General features: G+C 43.3%; 1 protein-coding gene across 12 annotated transcripts in view; it reads left to right on the top strand.

Moving 5' to 3' along the window:
- The window catches only part of SPECC1 (sperm antigen with calponin homology and coiled-coil domains 1), a 331,903-nt gene that overhangs the window by 206,174 nt on the left and 114,015 nt on the right, over window positions 1-11,714 (top strand). The gene's annotated exons all lie outside the window — the stretch shown is intronic.

The following is an 11,714-nucleotide window of genomic DNA, read 5'->3' as shown; positions in this document are numbered from 1 at the left end:
GATTCAGTTACCTCCCACTGGGTCCCATCCACAGCATGTGGGATATCAAGATGAGATTTGGGTGGGGGGAGACAGCCAAACTGTATCACTCATGGTAAGTTACTCAAGTGTCATTCCAAGTTTTTTTCCTTTTAAACTATATGTAATTTTAGCATTGCAATTTCTTCCATCTGTTAGGTATTCAGTAAATACTTTTCAGGTGAATGAATGAATGTCAGAGAAACTTGCAACGGAATTGAGAGGCTGCTATAATTATGTTAATATGTTGAAAAATAAAGTTTATTATATCTTAATAACAGCAGCTAATATTTTGGGGCTTTATATGTGCTAGGCACTCTTAGAGCTTTTCCATCTTTTGATCTTATCTTTTGTCTTAACCATATGCTGTTGATTCTGTCTAATCTTTTTTCAGTTGAGCAAACAGAATGATTAAGTTATTAGCCTAATGAATGGATGAAATGAAGCCAGGATTCAAAACTGGGTCTGACCTTAGAGCGCTTACTTTTTTTTTTTTTTTTTTTTTTTTTTTTTTAGACATGGTCTTATCCTGTTGCCCAGGCTGGGATACAGTGGTGTGATTATAGCTCTCTGCAGCCTGGAATTCCTGGGCTTAAGTGGTCCTCCCACCTCAGCTTCCCAAGTAGCTGGAATTACAGGTGCACAACACGACATACCATGAATTTTTTAATTTTTTTTTTCATAGAGACAGAGTCTTGCTCTGTCGACCAGGCTGATCTCAAACTTCTGACCCTAGATGATCCTCCCACACCTCAGTGCTTCCCAAAGTGCTGGGATGACAGGGGTGAGCCAAGGTACCCAGAGCTCTTACTCTTAATCACTGATTTATACTGCTTCCCAGTTACCTGAAAGCAGAGACAGAAAAACATTTAAAACAGACCTAAGACTCCAATTAATATGCTGTCACTATTGTCTTAAGGCCAAAGCCCTTTGATTTGAAGAAAACCACCTTAGAAAGCTTTGTTGAACCGGGAGAGTTTTACCTGATAGTAATACAATGGAGAAATTCACAGTGAAAACCTGAGTCATCAAGAAATGTTGTTTCCTTTGACCTCTAACCTGAATTTTAAGGGGAGAGGGGGTGTGTTGACCCCTGAGTGTGTGGGGGTAGGGACTGTGGGAATGCTGCTGGAAGAAAACAACAGCAGATCCTAAGGTCAGAAAGCCTGGCCACTGAGGAAGTGATGCAGGTAGTTTGTCCTTGTTGGAGTGCACAGGGTGGTCGGTGGAAGTGGCCTGGAGGAGATTACAGCCAAGCAGTTAGGATTTTATCCTCAAGACAGTGGGAGTCTCTGAAGAATTTTTTAAATAGTTTTTATGGAGATATAATCCGTATAAATCGCATATGTCTATGGGTTTTAGTATATTCACACAATTGTGCAACCATCAGCACAATCAATTTTAGAACATTTTTGTCACCCCATAAAGAAATCTTAACCTCCAAGACCACCTCCCTCCCAGCCCCTGGCAACCACTAATCTATGTTTTGGCTGTGTGGACCTGTCTCTTCTGGATGTTTTATACATATGGAACCTGCGCTATGCGGCCTCAAGCAGTCCTCCCACTTTAGCCTCCCAGAGTGCTGGAGAGTTCTTTCTGTGCTCTGGATACAAATCCCTTACCAGAAAAATGATTTGCAAATATTTCCTCCCATTCTGTGGGTTATCTTTTCACTATCTTGATAATGTCCTTTGTGGCACAAAATGTTTTAATTTTTATTTTTATGAAGTTGAGTTTACTATTTTTCATTGGTGGTTTGTGCTTTTGGTCAAAGGAATTTTAAACAAGAGTTACGGAATCACGTTTACAGTTGAGAAAGATGACTTTGGCCACAGTTAGGCGAGAAAGAATGAAGGGCAGAACAGGGAATGGGTTGGGTGGGAAGATGAGGGCTGGAAAGACATTTGTTTTATTTGTTTATTTATTTTTAAGGCAGAGACTTGGCAGCGCTGCATCTGTTGGTTCACTGCAACCTCCGCCTTCTGGGTTCAAGCGATTTTCCTGCCTCAGCCTCCTGAGTAGCTGGGATTATAGTCACCCACCACCACTCCTGGATAACTTTCCTATTTTTAGTAGAGACAGGGTTTCATCATATTGACCAGGCTGGTCTCAAACCCCTGACCTCAAGTGATCCACCCACATCTGCCTCCCAAAGTGCTGGGATTATAGGCGTGAGCCACTGCATCTGGCCTGGAAAGACATTTAGACATTAGATGTTTAGAAGGGAGGTTCAGTAGGATCGGGTGACTGATTTGACATCAGGGATGGGCAGGAGGAAGGCATTTCAGCCCATTCATAGATCTCCAGCTTGTGTGATTGAATATGTGGTTGTGCTGCTTCCTGGGAGAGGGAAGACAGAATATGGGGCAGGTTTGAGAAGGGAGAGTTGTCTGCTGGAGCCAGCAAGGATACCCAGGCCTGCAAGCCGAGGCTGCTGTCAGCACCTGCCGATCCAGCCACAGAGATCGGAAGCCCCTGCCCTTCTAGGCCAAGAGTCCTCCAAGGCAGGGACCTCATGCCTGATATTTCTGTTTGCCCCTCCAGGACCTTTAGAAGCTGTAGAAACATGTCTAGCCAGGATGTTCCACGAATGCATTTCACATCTGCTGAGGTTTGTGAGTAGTCTCCACAGTGTTAGAGGAGGAGGTGACCCTTAATATGGGCAGGTGGGATTCTGAATTCTTGACAGTTCTTTGCCCTGGTAGAGTATCTCTTTTTAAGCACTTGAGATAACTTGATTGAATGGACTATATAATCACCAGATTAAGTCAAAAGCCAACTGAAATGACAGACTTACACAAGAAGTAGTTATGGGGTGTTTACGAGTCAGGTATCTTCCTGTTGGTCATACCCACTTCTCCACTTGTGCTGGTTTCTAGTAACACTATCTGTACAGCTTTAATGTTACTGGAATTTACTCAGAATTTATTATAAGATATCATTCTGTTTATGTCTCCATAGTACCATGTTTTTGCTATGTGAATATATGAATGAAGGGTTAAATGATTTCTCAAAGCCAGGGCATAATTCTTCAAAATACTGTCTTTGCTGTAAAAATTTACTAAAAATAACTAACACTGAAATGTTTGAGCCACAGCACGCTTTTACTTTAATGTTCGGATTTCTTGGTTCTTGATATATTGACAGTGTTGCTGGGTTAGCTATAAGCCTAATTCCTTATTCTCTTTAGTCTCTATTCTTAGGGCTGCTTTGTGTAAGAGAAGAGCTTGGTTCTTAGATGAACTCTAGCTTGATTTCCTTTGTGCTTTTGTTTCTTCACACTAAAGAAAGCTATGTAGGTGTTCTGTTAGAGATGTTTATTCAGTACTGTCAAATTATCTGTTGGTCAAACCATCACAACCAGTTGTTTATCCCTCTGAGAGAAGAATCTAGATGGGTGTGTTACCACCAGCATAGTAGTGCTCTTAATACCTGCAGTTGGGGAGTACATCCCCTGGGTCCCGCAGCATGAAACTCTTCCTCTTTTCGGGAACACTCATCTGGAGATGCCTGAGGCCTTTTGCCTTTCCTTAGGGCACTGGTGAATGTCTGATTTAATGCTTTGACCCAGACTTGTAAAGCAATAGATTCATTTGGGGAGAAGATGGCAAGTAGCATGACTCAGCCTCCACGCTTACATTTATCTTCCAAGTAAGAAGTTTGGGGGTCCTGAGATTTTCTTTTTTTTCATAAGTGTCTTGACAAGCATGGGGTGGGGGTTGGGGAGTGGAGGAGGTGACCCTTGCTAGGATTCTAGAGGGGTCTGACCTCAGAGCTACACTGCCTGTCCTCTGGTCCCTCCCTGGGGGCCTCTGCTGCTATCTGCCTTGGGCACCTGCTGGAAAGGAGTGGCTTTCCTCTCTGCAGAAAATAGTGGCCTTCCTGGGAAGTTTCTTTGAATCTATTTATAGTGCAATTCCACTGGCTCCATATCTACAGAAAATTGATCTTTGAAATTGGGAAATACTTGTGATGCACAAGAGTGGTTTCTTTTTTCAAGAGAAATGTTGAAAATCACATTGCTAGGTGACAATGTCTCTTGACATAGAGAAGTTAAAAGGAGCTGGCCAGTCAGCATGTTGGGCGGTCTCCCTGTAGTTCCCAGCTACTCAGAGGGCTGAGGCAGGAGGATCAGTTGGGCCCAGGAGCTCAGCCTAAGCAACATAACAAGACCCCCATCTCTTTAAAAAAAAAAAAAATCTCAAGCAAGGGAAATGCAAAGGAGCTGGTCAGCTGAGAGACCCACAATGTAAGCAGGGCCTTGGAGCACCTGCAGTCTTGGAAGGGTAGGCTTTGTTCTCAGCCACTTGATACATGCTAGATTACTCTTTTCAAGTGATTTAATTTCACTTGAAACTTCCCCTCTCTTCCTATGTTAATCTGTTAAATGAATATAAAAAATCTGCCTGTTATTACTTAGCAAGCCCTTGTTAGAAGAAGTTGTGAAGTTACTTAAGGGTTTCTGTTTTTTGATTCTTGTCTTTTTTTTTTTTTTTTTTTTTGTAAATAAAAGAAGTTTCTGGAATATATTGTTAAATTTGAGATAATTATTCCAACACCCAGGAAGGATGAAGTGATGGGTGCATATGAAACAAATGCTGATTTGCAGGTGCCCTTCCCCCATGCCGAGTTACCTACCTATGGGAGGCAGAGGGGCAGAGCTTCTGAGGGGCAGCAGCCTCAACTGCTTGCAGAGGCCTTGCTCAGGGCGCTCCCCCTCTAGGCTGCCTCGTTACATCCTCAGTTTAATTCCTAGCCCACAGTGGTCCCAGCCAAATTGCTTGCATGTTTCTAGACTCCAGCCTGAGGACTCCACAACACTCAGCCAACCAGCTACACAGAAGGCCACAGTCTGCCCCAGGTTGTAAGACTCAAAACGTACCTTCTGTTGCTGCTTTTCAAACGATTTCAGAATCAGCCTTCCAGGATTTAAAATGCAGCACCTCTTTTCTCCTTAAAAGTCATCTTCTGGCCAGGCATAGTGGCTCATGCCTGTAATCCCAGCACTTGGGAGGCCAAGGTGGGAGGATCACTTGAACCCGGGAGCCTGGGCAACATAGCAAGACCCCATCTTTAAAAAAAAAAAATTGCTGGTCATTGTGATGCACACCTTTAGTCCCGGCTGTGAGGGGGGCTGAGGTGGGGAGAATGGCTTAGCCCAGGAGGTCGAGGCTACAATGGTTGTGATTGTGCCACTGCACTCCAGCCAGGGCAACAGAGCAAGGCCTTGTCCCCTGACTCCAAAAAAAAAAACAAAAAATAGTAAAGTCATCGTCTATTTAATAAAGTAGTTAGGATATAAGACTTTTGGTCTTTTATGTATTATGATTTTTCTTGGTCAAATGGACCTGTATTACATTACTATGTAGTATTGTATGTATAATATATAAGGCACTTGTGACAGAAAGAGTTGTTTTTTTTTTTTTTTTTTTTTTTTTTGAGATACAGTCTCCGTTGCCTGGGCTGGAGTGCAGCAGCTGTGATCTCAGCTCACTGCAACCTCTGTCTCCCGGGTTCAAATGATTCTCCTGCCTCAGCCTCCCACATAGCTGGGACTACAGGTGCATGCCATCACGCTCAGCTAATTTTTCGTATTTTTAGTAGAGATGGGAATTTCACCGTATTAGGCAGGATGGTCTCAACCTCCTGACCTCGTGATCCACCTGCCTAGGCCTCCCTAAGTGCTGGAATTATAGGCATGAGTCACCACGCCTGGCCCCAAAGAATGAGTTTTACTGACTTTTACTGCTATATGGTCCAGGCACTATGATAATCTCTACAAGTCATTATTTCACTTAACTGCACTGCCCCTGCTACCCTGACAGTTGTTAGATTATGAAACAGAGGCAGAGGAATTAAAGAATACAAGGCTTGATTCGCTAGAATTGGGGTTTAAACCCTGGCAGCCTGGCTCCAGAATGTATGTCCTTAGTCATCTTGCTGTACTTGAGCAGCTTTCAAGCTTTGGGCTACAACCTGCAATGATCCCTTTTATGTTACCATCCAGAACTGACCCCTGAGGACAGGCAGGGCCCTCTGGCTCTTTCCCAGGCTGTTTCTCTTTCTCTTCTCCTTTCCTTCCCCTCCCTCCCTTCCTCCGTCTTATACTTTTTTCTAATTTTTAGTTGTTATGGGTACATAGTAGGCATATACATTTATGCGGTACCTGAGATATTTTGACACAGGCATGTAATGCAGTAGTCACCCTGTTGTGCTATCAAATAATAGGTTTCATTAACTGTATTGTACCCATTAACCATCCCTATTTCCACCCCTGCCCCACCACCCTTCCCAGCCTCTGATAATCATTCTATTCTCTAGCTTTATGAGTTCAAATGTTTTAATTTTTATCCCCTACAAATGAGTGAGAATAAATGAAGTTTATCTTTCTGTGCCTGGGTTATTTCATTTAACATGATGATTTGCACTTCCATCCATGTTGTTGCAAGTGGCAGGATCTCATTCTTTTTCTATGGCTGAATACTCTGTTGTGTATAGGGACTATATTTTCTTCATCCATTTGTCTGCTGATGGACACTTAGGTTGATTCCAAATGTTGGCTATTGTGAATAGTGCTGCAATAAACATGGGGAGTGCAGATATCTGTTTACTGGACTAATTTCCTTTGTTTTGGGTGTATACCCAGAAGTACTATTGCTGGATCATATGGTAGTTCTTTTTTTAGTTTTTTTTTTTTTTTTTTTTGAGGAACCTCTGTACTGTTTTTCATAGTGGCTGGACTAATTTACTTTCCTACCAACAGTGTACAAGGGTCCACTTTTCTCTACATCTTCCCCAGCGTTTGTTGTTGCCTGGCTTTTGAATAAAAGTCACTTTAATTGGAGTGAGATGGTACCTTATTGTAGTTTTGACTTATATTTCTCTGATGATCAGCGACATTCAGCACCTTTTCATATTCCTGTTTGCCATGTCTTTAAGGAGTGTCTAAATAAGATCATTTGCCCACTTTTTAATCAGATTATTACATTTTTTTTCCCCACTGAATTGTTTAAGCTCCTTATATATTCTGGTTATTAATTCCTTATCAGATGGGTAGTTTACAAGTATTTTCTCCCACTCCATGGGCTGTCCCTTCACCTTGTTGGTTGTTTCCTTTTTAACTTGATATGATCTAATTTCTTCAGTGTCGTTTCTATTGATAGATTCATCTTTTAATCTTCCTGTTTAAGGTATGAGTAGTTGACACACCACAATTACAGTGTTATAATATTCTCTATTTGTCTGTGTATTTGCTGTTACCAGTGAGTTTTGTATGTTCACATGATTTCTTACTGTTTGTTAATGTCCTTTTCTTTCAGATTGAAGAACTCCCATTAGCATTTCTTGTTGGCTGTTGATGAAATTTCCCAGGTTTTGTTTGTCTGGGAAACTCTCTATTTCTCCGTCATGTTTGACATTTTTTTCCTTCAGTACTTTAAATATGTCATGCCTCTCTCTCCCTGGCCTGTAATGTTTCCACTGAGAAGTCTGCTCCTTTGTTTGTTGTTCCTTTTTTCTTGCTGCTTCTAGGATCCTTTCATTATCTTTGAACTTTGGGAATTTGTTTATTAAATGTCTTGAAATAGTCTTATTTGGGCTAAATCTGCTTGGCGTTCTATAACCTATTGTAATTGAGTATTAATATCTGTAGGTTTGGGAAGTTCTCTGTTATTATGCCTTTGAATAAACTTTCTACCCAGTCTCTCTCTCTCTACCTCCTCTTTAAGGCCAGTAACTCTTGGATATGCCCCTTTTTAGGACTGTTTTCTAGATCTTGTATGTGTACTTCATTCTTTTTAAATTTTGACTCTGTAGATTTTCAAATCGCCTGTCTTCCGGCTCACTAATTCTTCTGTTTGAGCAGTTATGCTGTTGAGACTCATGCATTCTTCAGTATGTCATAAATTTCTGGATGTTCATAGATGGGCATAGAAGAGTCCGGGATTTATGTAATCTTTGCAGTCTGGGCTTGTTTGTATTTGTTTTTCTTGAGAAGACTTTCCAGGTATTCAAAAGGAATTGAGTGTTGTGATCTAAGGCTTTGGTCACTGCAGCTGTTATCTGCATTAGGGGCACCACAAGCCCAGTAATGCTGTGATTCTTGCAGACTCATAGAGGTACCACCTTGGTGGTCCTGGATAAGATCCAGGAGAATTTCCAAGTTTAGCAGGCAAAATTTCTTGCTCCTTTTCCTTACTTTCCCCCAAATACACAGTCTCTCTCTTCATGCTGAGCTGCCTAGAGTTGGAGCAGAGGTGAAGCACCCCTGTAGCTACCACTGCTGGGACTGTGCTGGGTCAGACCTGGAGCCAGCCCAGCACTGGGTCTCAGTCAAAACCTGTGGTGACTATTGCCTGGCTACTGCTGGTGTTTATTCAAGGCCTAAGGGCCCTTCAGTCCTCAGATGAGGAATCCAGCAAGGCTTGTGTCTTTCTCTTCAGGGTGCTGGGCTCCCTTCTAGCCCAGAGTGGGTCTTAGAAATGCTCTCTGAAATCTAGGGCCTGGAGTCCACAACTTTGGGAGTCTACAACTTTAGGAGTCTGCTTGGTGCTTTATTTTACTGTGGCTGAGCTGGCACCCAAGTTGGAAGACAAAGTCCTTTACTCTTCCGTCTCCTTTCCTCAAACCAAAGGGATCTCTACCAGTGGCCAGCATCACCCCAGGCCTGTGGCAGCACCAGTGATGTTTATTCAGGGCCCAAGTGCTCTTTAGTCAGCAGGTCTCAGTCTCTCCCTTCAGGGCAGTGGGCTCCCTTCAGGTCCGGGGCAGGTCTAGAAATGCTGTGCAAGAACTAAGGCCTAGAATCAGGACTTTAGGAGCCTGCTTGGTGCTTTATTTTACTATGGCTGAGCTGGTGCCCAGGTTGCGAGACGACATCCCCTTCACTCTTCCTTCTCCTTTCTTCAAGTGGAAGGAATCTCTCCCTGTGACCATCACAGCTGAAAACTCACTGGCTCACACCTGAAGCCAGTACAGCATGTGGCCCATGACGAGTACTGCGTGGGCGCCACTGATGTTTAACCTCTTTGGTCAGCAGGTGATTAATGCTGCCAGGACTGGGTTCTTCCCTTCAAGACAGTGGGTTTCCCTCCTGGTCCAGGCTGTGTCAGAAATGTCATCTGGGAGCTAGGACCTGGAAGGGGGACTTCTGGACTCTGGTGCTTTATTTTACTGTGGCTGAGCTGGTATCCAAGTTACAAGACAAAGTCCTCTTTACTCTTCCCTCTCCTCCCTGAGCTGTGAGCTGTGCTGCCTGGGGTTGGGGGAAGAGTGGTACAAGCACTCCCTTGGCTGCTCCAGCTGGTGTCTCACTGGGTCATGTGCACCCCAAGTCCACTGGCTCTGAGCCCAGCACAGCACCAAGACTCGTCCAGGAATTGCAGCCCTTGTGGCCTAGACTGTCTTTCACGCTTGCTGAGGACTCCAGAGTACTTTAGCCCACAGAGGTGGGGCTTGCCAGAACTCAGATTCTCACTGGGATGGAAGACTCCCCTCTAGCTAGGGCTGGTCTAAATGCTTCTTCCATGGATGCTGCCTGAATTCTGTCCTGTGTTGCTTTCTGCTATGATGGGACAGCACCAAATTCCAATACAAAGTCTCACAATCATTGTGCTTTCCCTCCCCATGGGTGCACAGATGCTGTCTCTGTACCATGTGGTTGCTGCCAACGAATGAGGGAAAGGGGATGTTGGAGAGTCAAGCCTCTTTCTTCCCCTCTCCAGTGCCTCTTTCCTTAATAGAATGTTAAAAACAGGCACTGTGATCGTTCGCCTGATTTTTGGTGCTTATGAAGATGCTTTCTTATGTGGCTAGCAATTCCATTTGGTGTTTCTGCAGGAAGGGTGCATTGCTGAAAGAGTCTTTTCAGCCATCTTGCTCTGTCTCCAGGTCTCCCCCCCTTCCTTATCCTTTATCACAACGTCCCAGTGAATGACCCTGCAGTGTTACCTCCCAGTGTTCATTCATTCATCAAATATTCATTAAATGCCTCCTGTGTGTGCTGCTGTGTAGACACTGGGGATGCAATCGTGAATTAAACAGAGAAGTCCCTGTTGCCATAGAGCTTATAGCCAGAAGGTTTTGCACGTGAAATGTAATTGGAAAAAAATTTTATTGCATACAAAGAAACCCCACCCCTACCCCAAGTCTAGGAAGAAGTCTATTAGGCATCAAGCTTAGATTACATGGTAAATATACAGCTATTCAGTAATGTTAATTGAAGCACTGTAGAAAAGGGACAATGATGTTTATTGCAGCATTTTTGTAATAATAAAATACTATATTAAGACAGTGAAATACTGTGCAGCAATTAATGACCAGCATGATGTGTATCAGTATGGATACATTTTAAAAACACAGTTGGACGTGTGCTGTGGCTCACGCCTGTAATGCCAAAACTTTGGGAGGCCAAGGCAGGTGGATCACCTGAGGTCAGGAATTCGAGACCAGCCTGGCCAACATGGTGAAACCCTATCTCTACAAAAAAATTAGCTAGGTGTAGTGGCACATGCCTGTAATCCCAGCTATACTTGGGAGGCTGAGGCAGGAGAATCCCTTGGACCTGGGAGGTGGAGATTGCAGTGAGCTGAGATTGCATCACTGCACTCCAGCCTGGGCGGCAGAGCAAGACTCCCTCTCAAAAAAAAAAAAAAAAAAAAGAATAGAAAAGAAAACAGTTAAAAAGCAAGAACATGCAGTATAATGCAGATACAGTAAAATCCACTGCAAAAGCACAATGTAGTATAACATTGTATAAAACGGCAATACTGCATATTATCATGGACACATACTTATGTAGTAAAAGTGAAAAACCAAGGGATGACCACATGTCAATTTTAGGATAATACTACTCTCTGAGGTGGAAGGGAAGGTAGAGGCTTTAAGAAATTCTCATTAAAGTAAAAAGATTTTGCAAATGTGGCAACATTTAACTATTGTTAAATCTGTTTTGGTGCATGATTATTTTTGGTGCTTTTCTGTGTATTTAAAGTGTTTAACATTTAAAAATTGAACAGGTGGAGCGACTATGCTGTGCCACTGTTGTGCTTCTGGTGCATGCACGTTTCTGTGTGCCTTCTGTCTGCATTCTCTATCACATTTTTGCTGTGATAGAGCATGAATGTGATAAAGAATCTTTAGAGATTCCTCTAAAGAAGCATTGCAACCACAAGTATCTTTATGTGTATGTTAGGGGACCTGAGGGTTTGCAGATTAGCCTGATTTCAGGGATGTTGTTCACAGCTCAGCAGCAGAGGGCGCTGCTCCACAGCAGATGTGTGGTGAGGGCGGCCGCACCAGGCAGCTCTCTTGGTGCAGGGCCAGTGCCTCCCAGGGAAGCATTGCTCTCCCCGGCTGCGGAAAGAGGAATGTTTAAGTGCGTGTAGATTCTCTCCTGCTTGTAGGAAGCATCACAGGATCCAGTCCTTTGGGAGCATACATTGTGTTTCTCTGACTGTTTACAGCCTTGGCTGTTTCCGAGGTAATGCAAGAAACCGCACGTGCCAAGAGCGTCTTTGCTACTGTGGTCATGAGCCTGCTGCTGACTTGTGGGAAGCTTTTTGTAATGTTTTATTTTAGATTGAATAGGTTCATGAGCAGGTTTGTTACATGGGTATATTGCATCATGTTGGGGCTTGGGCTTCTAGTGGACAGGTCACTGTGGGAATTTTGTTGTTGTTAAACTGACCAAGGAACCT

The sequence above is a fragment of the Sapajus apella genome, unplaced genomic scaffold (genome assembly GCF_009761245.1).
Source record: "Sapajus apella isolate SASKATOON/1434 unplaced genomic scaffold, GSC_monkey_1.0 scaffold208, whole genome shotgun sequence".
Classification (NCBI taxonomy): domain Eukaryota; kingdom Metazoa; phylum Chordata; class Mammalia; order Primates; family Cebidae; genus Sapajus; species Sapajus apella.
The sequence above is the reverse complement of the archived record's forward strand: the minus strand, read 5'-3'. Positions and strand labels throughout refer to the sequence as shown.